The sequence below is a fragment of the Perognathus longimembris genome, chromosome 18, assembly GCF_023159225.1.
Source record: "Perognathus longimembris pacificus isolate PPM17 chromosome 18, ASM2315922v1, whole genome shotgun sequence".
In the NCBI taxonomy this organism is placed as follows: domain Eukaryota; kingdom Metazoa; phylum Chordata; class Mammalia; order Rodentia; family Heteromyidae; genus Perognathus; species Perognathus longimembris.
The window spans coordinates 6,917,989-6,927,757 of record NC_063178.1 but is presented as its reverse complement, the minus strand read 5'-3'; the positions used below and the strand labels follow the sequence as shown (position 1 = coordinate 6,927,757).

General features: G+C 45.4%; 1 protein-coding gene across 1 annotated transcript in view; it reads left to right on the top strand.

The window, feature by feature from the left end:
• The first annotated feature begins 5,844 nt into the window (after nt 1-5,844).
• Prkcq (protein kinase C theta) overlaps nt 5,845-9,769 on the top strand; it is a 76,561-nt gene continuing 72,636 nt past the window's right edge. Inside the window, exon 1 of the mRNA XM_048367525.1 lies at nt 5,845-5,902. The gene's annotated coding sequence lies outside the window, so the exon portion shown is untranslated. The remainder of the gene's footprint in view (nt 5,903-9,769) is intronic.

The following is a 9,769-nucleotide window of genomic DNA, read 5'->3' as shown; positions in this document are numbered from 1 at the left end:
CGCTTCTTGTTTGGAAAGAAATGTTCTTATTGAGATTAAGATTAGGATTCATGGAGCACTGCAAATTTATCTGGTAGCATTGACTGTTTAGTCGAGACCAAAGGCCTTTTCTTCTAGTTAAAAGAGCACAATCCAGGGGCTGGGGATATAGCCTAGTGGCAAGAGTGCCTGCCTCGGATACATGAGGCCCTAGGTTCGATTCCCCAGCACCACATATGCAGAAAACGGCCAGAAGCGGCGCTGTGGCTCAAGTGGCAGAGTGCTAGCCTTGAGCGGGAAGAAGCCAGGGACAGTGCTCAGGCCCTGAGTCCAAGGCCCAGGACTGGCCAAAAAAAAAAAAAATAAAAAAAAATAAAAAAAAAAAAAGAGCACAATCCAATCAGTAATCACAGAGTTGGTTTCCTTTCACTTGACAGTGCAAAGTGCTTAAGAAAAGTTGAATATGAAGAAAAGCTTTAAGTCGTTGGGGGGGGGGGGGGTTATAGAAGCAGATTTACAATGCAATTCACTCTTTGAAGTATTCCTGTCAGGGGAAGGGAGCCCTTTATTTTTTCTCCCAATATTGAGGTCACACTGAGAGGCTTATTATGCAGGTTCAGCAAGTGCTCTACCACTTGGGTCATACTCTCAGCCATGTTTGTGCTTTCTTTCTTTTTTAGAGAGAGAAAAAGTCTCATATTTTTTCCCAGGCCAGCTTTGGACTGTGGCCTTGTGAGAGTGATTATAGTTTTTAAGTCAAAATCAGCTAGTCCTACTCAGAGCAGCTAGGAAGTTCTGACCATCTGCCTTAAAAACTATATTTGTAATTTCAAGAAAACATCAACAACTCAAGCAGAAAACAAATCATCTTAAATTGACACTATGGAATAAATTATAAACCATATCTGTAGATAGTATTGGGTTCAAATTCAGGATATGTAATTTCAGCCACATCTAGGACAAAATATCAATGTCTCAATAGCTAGCTTCATGTTTTTTGGGTTTTTTTTGGCCAGTCCTGGGCCTTGGACTCAGGGCCTGAGCACTGTCCCTGGCTTCTTCCCGCTCAAGGCTAGCACTCTGCCACTTGAGCCACAGCGCCGCTTCTGGCCGTTTTCTGTATATGTGGTGCTGGGGAATCGAACCTAGGGCCTCGTGTATCCGAGGCAGGCACTCTTGCCACTAGGCTATATCCCTAGCCCATAGCTTCATGTTTTGAAATTGTCAATGATTAAAGTTTTATATATTTTGATATATACATATGTATATATGCAAAGTACTATAACATAAATGCTGTATAAATGATGGTTATTAGTTTCAAGTATATCATTCCCTTTAGAGGTTTATAAGCATCAAAACCTTAGAGGTTTTATCTACTCAATCATTCCAATGAAATTGTCAGAATGTAATATGCACATGCCTTGCTCCTTTACTGAATTTAAAACACACTTAGGAGACAAGGAGTTCGTGAGAACATACATATAACATTTGCAGTCTATATAGAAAAATGAACGTACCATCTCATCTCACTATCTTTGCTCTCCAAATATTATTGCCAATCAAGTTCGCATATGCCGATCAATTTCTCATTTTGATATTGAGTAAATATAGCAATGTAAGTTATTGCTATGATTGTTTAACTATGACAGATATTTCAATAGCGCTGTACATTTGAGTTGTATATTGGACAATCTGGATGTGTGTTTTTACTGGTTTTGTTTTATTGTTTTTTGGGGTTTTTTTTTGGATGAGTACCATTAAGCTGAAATATCTGCTATGTGGGTGAAAGGCTAAATCCCAGACACAGAGCTGATTATCCTTTGTTTGCTATCTCTAATGACAGGAGCCAACAAAGAAAGAACGAGAAAAGAGAAGAATGTCAGCTTGGATCTACTTACAATATATGAGCAAAGTCAAAATTGAAAATAAACAAACCATAAATGATAGGTCCTCAGGTTGCTATTTGGGACTGCAAACAACAAACACTTTGAGGGCATTTGTTCTTTATTATCATAACCACTTTCTTAAATGAAGGCATAGAACTTACTTCTCATGTCTAAGATTCCAAAGTGGCTTAATACTACTAAACATATCTAATAAATATTTCAAGTAATGAAATGCCCCCCCCCAAATACATTACGATCATTTTCTCCTGGGGCTAAAGTTTGCGCTCACCTTTCACTGTTCACTCATTGCAAGAGTTATTGACCATATTAGCAGTAGTAATAAAAGCTGATTCATGACTCCACAGGAAAGCCAGTTTTTGCTTCTGATTTTAAACCTGTCTTCCAACAACAACAATTTCCACTCAATTCAACTCTATAGTTGAATTGAAAACAAACACCACCGTTTTTCTTGCCCAAGCTGCAAGTGGAAATAAGGGCTTTTGTTTGTGCCTCTTTTACTTCAACACACAACTCCTAGAATTATTTTGACATTTTTCTGAGTAAATCTATACGTAGGCTCCGCATGTCTCTTCAGTCTTTAGTTAGCCAGATCATTGTCCTCTAACTCTTCAGGGGACTCAGGCAAATGATTTTATGAACCGTTTCTATCAGACTTTGGCAAAATAGGTGGACAGTGGCATGGACAAACTCTTCATAAAGTTGCCCAAATTTGTTTGTTCTAGGTGGTGACTTTCTTCAGGAACTGCAACACCCTTGTCCACTAACACTGTGCTCAGATTATCTGTGCTTGTCATTCCTTCTCTCTACAAATTTGAGGCAGGCACACACACACACACACACACACACACACACGGAACACTTTCTACTTTCTACCCTAAATCCCTTCTGCAAGAGTAATTCCACGGAAGGATACAGAGGTGGTTTCCATGGAGACAATGCATCCTCCTCAACTGGTCCAGAAGACACTAGAAGTGATGTCTCAAGCTGCCTTCAAAGTTTCAAGTTGGAAGACAATGAGTCTTGGTAGCTTCCAGTTCCCATGGCATGGATTTCCCTGGTTCTGTTCCTGAGCTCTCCAGCAAGCTGCCGGTCCAGGGCATGAATGGTGTCGACTCCCAGCCAAAGTGAACTGAAACACTGGGCGTCTCTCCTGGACACGCAGCGCAATTCCAGGAAACCTCGGGGCAGACGCCCGAGGGAGGAAGGGAGGAAAAGAAGTGCAGAACTGAAAGTTAAGGCATTTTTAACACTAGGAGTGGAACCTTACCACCCACAGGTCATCCTCTCTCGGAAATGCCATTTCCTCTTCCAGGAAACAAAGGTGTGGAGAAGCTTTTGGCACCAGTCCTGTGTATCACGGAGACAAAGGGTCTGATAGAACACAGAAAATCCTCCAAGCCTGGGGAAGAAGCAAGCTGGTCCTGTGTATTGCTGTGATCAGCAGGTCTACTGGTTCCAGTGTCGCCTGACGCATACAAAGAAGACACTGGAATCCTTATAATAAAATGTTAAGACAAACACATGTTTTTCTAAGATTTATAATGACTATTGTTGGAAACGATCTAGACTTCAAATTAATAGGATTCTAGTGGTAACACTAGAATTTTAGAGTAGCGTGAGTCTTCAGAGACAAAGATGTCCAGAAACGAGAGGGAGGCAGAAAACAGAAGGTGATTCCCAAGAATGGAGCCAGGATTTGATAGAGCCTGGCATGATTCCAGAGGCTTGCTGGCTCAAGGTTTCAGTCCTCATTTAAGATCCTGCACAAGCCACTCATCTCTTTAAATCACATTGTTTTCATCTGCCTAATGGCAATGGTGGTGATGATGATGAAGCTCGTGGCGGCGGTGGTGGGAGTGGTGGCGATGGCGAAGGTGGTGGTGATGGTTACTTCATAAAATCATTGTGAAGATTAAATGAACAGTGTCCTAAAGTGTCCCTGACAGTCCGTGTCATATAGATACTTGGTACAAAGTCAACATTATTATCCTTTGAAACATTTTTAAAAGCCACTAACAATTGATCAGAATAAGAACACAAGGTTTCCTTGTATACACACACATGCACACATGTACATCCATATAGACACATACACACGCATATGCAGACAGACACACATAAATGTATATAGCCTTCTCCTCCTTAAATGCAGACCAGGGGGCCCTGGGGAGCCCTAGAAACAGCAGCCATTTCGTCTCAGGCTCCTCATTTCTGACAGGCTGCACTGAAGGATGATGGGAGAAGGACTCCAGAGGAACCTGGAACAAGCAAAGTGTCTCTGCTGCCCTGGAAGAGACAAGATGCAGTAGGCATCATTGCTTCACCTTGTTTCTCAGCGCAGACATTTTATTTTTTTTCTGGCAAATGTTCATCATTAACACGTAAGGGGGAATCTCCCTATTGCGTGCCAGGCTCTGGTGATATCCTGATGAACCAGCACCCTTACACCTCTCAGCTAGAATCTCCCACGTGCAATTCAATGCTGCTAGCTGCTAGATAGGAGTGTGTGTGTGTGTGTGTGTGTGTGTGTGTGTGTGTGTGTTGAGCTCAGGGCCTCATGCCTGCCAAGCACTCTGCCAAATGAGCCATGCCCCCAGTTCTTTTGGCCTTGGTTAGTGAAGATTGTAATCCTCCTACTTATACCTCCTAGTAGCTTGGATTACAGGTATAAACCACCATGCTCGCTCCAAGAGAGACATCTTAGCTGTACTGCAATATATTTTTAGCCTTCAAAGGTGTGTGCAGTGCTGGCTTTGCAGGGTTCATACAGAAAACACTGTATCTGGCTTCCTAGCCCAGTCCTGCACGACTTAGTCAAGTTACCCAATTTGGGGCCCTCAGAATTTCCTTTAAAGGTAAACATTATATACTTTGAAAATCAGAAACAAATATGTCCAAAGTGTTGTGCTTCTTTGGTACATTCATAATTTAAAAAAAAAAAAAGAGGAGGAGGAGACAGAGAGAAAGACAGAAAGACAGAGGTGAGGGGGGAGAAGGGAGGGAGGGAGGGAGGGAAAGAAGGAGGGAGGGAGGGAAAGGGAGGAGGGAGGGAAGCCTAGAGGGGAGGAAGAGAAAGGATTACTGCTTAATTTCTCAGACTCATTTTAACTTAGTAAATGACAACCACCAAAGCCTTCATCAAGTATATGTTCATCCTTGAGTATCAACATGGAAAGGAAATCACTCGGTCACATAGTTTTGGTAACCAGAAATACAGTTTCCAACCTGGATAAAAAATAATAATTGTCTGACATACGTAAAAAAAAAAAAAAAACCCTGCTCCGTGTATCCTCCTTATGGTCCTCTTTGGGGGGCAAAAAAAGATATTTAAAGAATCCCCAAAGGCGAAGCGCTCGCGGCGCTTCACGCACTTGACCCCGGGGGACCTGCGTGGCTTTGAGGAATGAAAGCTCCGGAGCAGACGCGCATGGACCACCGCAGCCCGCCCGCAGCGGCACGCAGCGGGGAAGCCGCCGTCCCGGGGATCGGAGCGGCACCCCAACCTTCCCGGGGCGCCATTGGGGAGATGGAGGAGGAGGAGGAGGAGCGAGGGCGGCAAGTCTTGGCTCCGGAGAAGGGGACGGAGTGGAGGGTGAGCGCGCGCCCCGCGGAGGGAGGGAGGGAGGGAGGGAGGGAGGGAGGGAGGGAGGCGCCCGGGGGCTCCGGCCCGCCGCCCCGCGCCCCTCTCCTCGCGCTCCGGTCCGGGCCGCCGCCGAGCCGAGCGACAGGTGGCCCGGGACCCGCGAGCGCGGCGGGGCGGGGGCAACGCAGGAGCCCGGGGGGGAGGCCGCGCGCCCGCGGCGGGCTCCGCCGGGGTCCCCGGGGTGCCCCCCTCGGCCAGCCGGGCGGGGAGGGTGGCGACGGCGACGAGCGCCCCCTGGTTGGTGCCACCCGCGGAGCGCGCGCGCGGCTGGCCCGGCCCGCGCCCGGCCCCGCGTCGCCCGCCGCCGCCGCCGCCCCCGGAGCAGCCGCCGCCGCGCACCGCGCACCGCGCCGGGACCCGGCCGCGTCCCCAGGTAAGCGCCCCGGCGCCCCTCGCCCCGGGCCGGGAGCGAGCGGGCGGCTGGGGTGCCCGGACCCCTCCGGGAAGGGCCAGCGAATCGGGGAGGAGCCTGGACCGGGAGGAGGAAATCGAAAAAGAGCCGGAGCAAAAGCGAATTTGGGGCTCCCCCCCCCACCCCACACACACACCTTGATTTCTTGGGTGGCTGGCCTGGGGGAGCCCTTGGGTCTGGGATTGAGGTGAGAGGGGGTGCACCCCCTCTTCCCTTCTCCTTTCCCCGCTCCCCTGAAACCAGCCGGCGCTGAGAGGGGAAAAGCAGTGGAAAGTTTGTGTTTTCTTGGCCAAATGTGTGTGCGCTTTTGTAAGGAGAAGTGTTTTATGGAAACCGATCCGTAGAGAGCACCCCACGTCCTGGGAGTTCGTGGGGAGCAGTAGGCTGGGTACCAAACAGTCAGCCTTCTCAGGAAACCAAGTTTCTTTTCAAGGGCTCCCGGGTGAGGTGAGGAACTGCTGCTTTGATAGATTTAAAAAAAAAAAAAAAAGTTGGGGTGCTTCATTCCGCCTTCTTGATTAAGATTGTGGACCCCACTTAGGGGCACACCTGCTCACAGCCTACCGTTGGTTCAATTAAAGTCTCCTGGTGGCACTGGGGCTTTTGAGAGCCACGATTATTGTGCAAGTGGCTTTGGTGCTAGAGGCATACATGGGCAGCCAGGACAGTGCCACCCAGCCGCCCGGCCCTCCGAGCTGCCCTGCGCAGTGCTGGGCAGGGAGTTCGTCCGAGGTCGTCCAGTCATGGCTCAGGTGGCAGAGGGGCTGACAAGGAGGGAAGGAGACTGGGGAAAATGGGCCATGTATGCCCAACAGTCAGTCCTTCCCCGAGCTGGGGAACCCCAGCCTTCCAAGGCCTTTGCTCCTCTTGCCTGGCAAAGGGAATTCTAAGCCTCAAGACCCAGGAGGCTCGTGGAAGGAGCAATTGTCTTCTCTGGCTCAGGGCTTTGGGATGGGCGAGCAGTGCTCAGAAGGTTCTGGGTCCTTGGCCAGACTCCATAAACCAATCACTCTGAACCGAACTTCAATAATTCCTAAAATGGCAGGCTGACTGTAGATACTTCATTTTTTAAAAAAAATGCCGTGTCTAGTATAAAGAGGTGACACTTGCTACTTGGGTTGCAATTACTTCTGAAGTTTATGCACAGCTGTTTTAAGATTCCCCCATCCCCACCCCCTGGCGCCCAGAACCATTGTTTGATGCAGGTGTCTCTTTTCTGTTGTTGATTGGATGCACATACATTTGAAGACGAGATCATCTTCTGAAACTGTGCAAAGCTCATCCAAGTGAGAGCCATTCCATCTAAATTGAGGTTATTTTTTTTCTTTGTTTTGTTTTTCTCTTCTCAACTGTTGTTTCTTGTTCTCAAGTGCAACCTGTGTGGCATTAGCAGCTTTTGTTTCAGGGCCCTGTGACTGGCTTCTACGCTTTCAAAATGTAGACTGCCTGGGGAAGGAATCTTGCTGCCATCTGCTTTGTTGTGTGCACTTCCGCTGCTGCTATGGTGGTTCACGGGGACAGGGACCAGGGAAAACTTGTACACCTGCTGTCTTCTCCAGCGAAGACGCCTCAGTAAGAGTGTGCGTTGTCACACCAAGTGGGCATTGCGACGCTGCTTTCTCCTGCCATCTTAGCTCTCTTTCAGGGAGAACAGATGTGTTTGTGCATCCCTCCATTCCTTCAATCATCTCCATGATTGATCCTTTTCAACACTGATATCCTGCCTCTCTAGTTCGAAGCAGGTATTGGAGGCCTCCAGAAGTAAACCACATGTCTTCGGTCATTTCTATGAAGATGCCTTGTTCCATGGCAATACATACTTCCTCTGGTGCCCAGAAAAGACCAAATTCTTCTATATAATCAATTCCCTCTGACCCAGTCCTTGATTTTCTGTCAGGGGATATGGGCTTATGGAACAAGTCTCTACCTATACAAGGATTCTAGAACAAACTTCCACAGGGAAGTCTCTTCCTTCACATGTGGCACTGATTTGTAGTATATTTGCCTCTCTTTGAAATAGGAACTAGAATTGGCACTTCCTGTTTTAATGTATTTAATGGGTTAGAGTTGTGTTATATGCCCCTAAGAATGTTGCTTGATATATTAATCCAATGTATTAATTAGTGTGACTTTGTCACAATGTTTGTACTTGATTTCAGGTGAGTTCTTCTTTTACAGGGTTAAGTCCTAATTCTTAAAATAACTTTCCCCAAATCAGTTAATTATTTTCTATCATACAATCATAACAATCATATATCATTATAAGATGAAAAATCCCAGTGGCAGAAATGAAACATAAGAAATATCTACATAGGTCTGGGAATATGGCCTAGTGGCAAGAGTGCTTGCCTCCTACACATGAAGCTCTCCGTTCGATTCCCCAGCACCACATATATGGAAAACGGCCAGAAGGGGTGCTGTGGCTCAGGTGGTAGAGTGTTAGCCTTGAGCGGGAAGAAGCTAGGGACAGTGCTCAGGCCCTGAGTTCAAGCCCCAGGACTGGCAAAAAAAAAAAAGAAAGAAAGAAATATCTACATACCTAACTACTATATATATATATACTATATATATATATGTATACATACATATATGCATATATACATAAATGCCCCAAATTAAATCTATAATTTAAAATAGGGAGGTTAGCCCTATGGCATTGTATACAGCATTAAGTTCATACTTTTTGTTATTAGTCACTATTTCTCAAGTCAAGGCATTACATTTCTTAGTGGTGTATACTCAACTTAGTTTTTCCATACCTACTCTAGCTGTTAAGGTATCAGTCATGAGAAATTTAACAAAGAAGACATGATGTTGAGCTAGAAGCTGAGTGAAAAGATGCTTTCTTAAGAGGATTGAAGTCATTTTCATTATTTTAACATACCAAATGCTTATACACAGTCAAATTCTGATTACTGTGTCATCTAACTATAATCTTGGGGCTAAAAGAGAATCTGAGGTTTCAGAAATTAGGAACAGCTCCACCAACCCCAGAACTATAGATTTCTGTTCTGTAATTAAGTTAGGAGATATTAAAATTTCTCACTTTAGTAGTATATGCTTGGACAAGTTGATGTTAGCTTTTGAATCAAGCTAATAATATTAATGATGATAGTAATCAGAAATCCTTAAAGTCACTATAACACTTAAGTCATTATAATGTATGTACTAGATGCAACACTCCAAATTCTATATTTAATAAATCACTACTTCATTTAGTATTCATAAAACCATTGATGATAAGTTAGATATTGTTATCTCCTTCAAATCAGTAAATTAAGGTTCAAAAGAGCTAAGTACTTGCCTAGGTTTTATGCCTTCTAAGAGGTAATCTGGTTTATATGACAATTAAGCTCTTGCTAGAATCCATCGTGCCAGATCATCTACCAAATAAAATTTTATAGTGGGATAATAATACCCAGGACATCAAGTTTCCCATCTTAACCATTTTAAGTGAATGGTCCAGAGGCATTAAGTATACAAGAACCACCATCCTCCACCCAAGGTGTCCTTTCACATAGTTCACGTTTACCTTGATATTCTCAAGGCTTATTCTCTGCTTTTTAAAGTTAGTATTCCCATTACCTGTATGCACCACATTCTGCTTATCTGCTCAGCTGGAGGTTTTCACCTTTGGGCCTTTTTGCAACTGGTGTTCTAAAGGTGGGGGCACAAATACCTGCTTGATGGCTTGCGGGCAGCTCTCTTGGGTGTTACGCAGACGTGGAATTACTGGGTCATGTGGGAACTCTATATTTAATTTTTTGGAGTACTCACCCCCCTGTTTTTTCCCTGAGCATTCTTTGTATGGGTCGTATTTTCCAAAGC